Source organism: Octopus bimaculoides, chromosome 7 (genome assembly GCF_001194135.2).
Source record: "Octopus bimaculoides isolate UCB-OBI-ISO-001 chromosome 7, ASM119413v2, whole genome shotgun sequence".
Lineage (NCBI taxonomy): Eukaryota > Metazoa > Mollusca > Cephalopoda > Octopoda > Octopodidae > Octopus > Octopus bimaculoides.
Genome location: NC_068987.1, coordinates 30,717,518 through 30,719,422, shown reverse-complemented (window position 1 = coordinate 30,719,422; position 1,905 = coordinate 30,717,518).

The following is a 1,905-nucleotide window of genomic DNA, read 5'->3' as shown; positions in this document are numbered from 1 at the left end:
GTCCGGTATTGTTCCTTTAACCGTATGAATTCTTAGCCAGGCAATTTCAGAACAGGAAACCTGGAGGTTCCAACCAGAAATGATACTTCACTCTCGATATATTCACACAAAATATTTCATTGTAAACAATCGTGTAACTATAAGAGGATATGATAGTAAGGATCGGTATATAAAAATCGTACATGAAATATTCCTTTCTGCTATAGGAACAAGACTTCAAATTTGGTGGAGTGAGTAGTCAACCATATTGACCCCAAAGCTTGACTGGTACTTTATCAACAACGAAATGTTCAAGTGAATCATCGAACTCGGTGGAATTTGAACTCAGATTGCAAAGGTGTACGAAATACGCCAGCGTGCTAACCTATCTGCTGATCGCCGCCTGATGAACACGAAATAATGTTTACGCAACATGTAGTGCATAGGCAGATGTAGAGAGTTGGGTTATGAACGCGGTAAGTGTTTAAGTAAAACAAGTTTGCTGCTATTAAAATGTTTGAGAATATTTTCATGATATTTCGATTATAATAAAGGCAAAATTTTGTCTGTCTGCGGCCCCTCTATCTCGGTCTACATTTGCTGTACAGAGACATATATCTTTTTGGAATGAGAATAACCTCGGCATTGATAGATGGGCTCTTTGTCGGTGACTAGACTGGCGACCTTACCAAGTTTGCTTGGTATGGACAGTGGTTTAGGACTAACCACAGCATGAGTAACAATGCTTGTCAAAAACTAGCAAAATCAAGAGAGTCACAATATACATATAGGCATTAAATGTGTGTGTAGATGTTTAGATGTATATTTTTAGCTGGTGAAAAGGGAAATGTGACTACGTCCCTGATAATATTATGATCTTCTGGTTTCAAACAAGTCATGATAAGGAGCATCAAGGAATACGAAAAAAGAGTTTAAAATTGTCGGCCACATTTATTTCTCCCCTAATAGAAGATACAGTAAACCGATTCAACATGAATAATTCTGTTAACAAAAATACATTGGTTCCCAGTGCAGTTTGTACATGATGTGCGCGGGATAAACACAAAGCATGGCATCAAAGATCTCTGATGACAGTACTCTCCTCTCTGGCTACCTCAAAAGAAATTCCTTATTTACAGCTATCTGTTGGCTCAAAACAGACCACACAAAACAGACCACACAAACGGCCTGACAAGCGGTTTGTCTCGATGACTTAAAGCATCCAACTGGCACGAACGGGTAAGGTCATGTGACCACTTGTAGAAAACAGACAAAATATGCTAGTTGGCAGCGATTTAAGCCTAGACAGCCAAATAATAGACATAGCGTTTGCTACACCTTCATATGAGACATGGAACAATCAAGTAACCTTCTTCTCTACAGCCACCAACCACAGAGCACCAAGTAGTGCATACAGAAAGTAAAAAATAGAACATACCCTCTCTGGGTTAGAAGAGATGGTGAACAACAAACATCTGACAAACATCTACACGCAACGAGTTAAAGGTGCTTTGCTCTCCGGAACGATCTTCAACAACTTTGACAATCTTTTACATTCTAATACAAATGGAATGGTGTCTGACTTTCTCTTGCCACAGGGTATATTTTGTGTGAGACACCAGAGGGTGCAGCTTCTGAGCACACAGCTCCTTTTTATATTTTAAGATAACCTTGTGATATAAGAGGAAGCGGGCAACTCCTTCTTATAATTTAAGATAACCTCGCAATGTGGATCAAAGAGTCTGAGGTTTTTATGTTCTTTTTCTGTTGTGGTATTCATCATGAGCGACGATGAAGTACCGCAGCAGCCGTAACAAATATATGAACAGAAGCAGTTGCAGTTCTCAGCACACCAGCATGTGACCTCGTCGTTTGTTGAGGTGCTGCGTAATCAAACACACGATGAATACGATTTCTGAAACATGT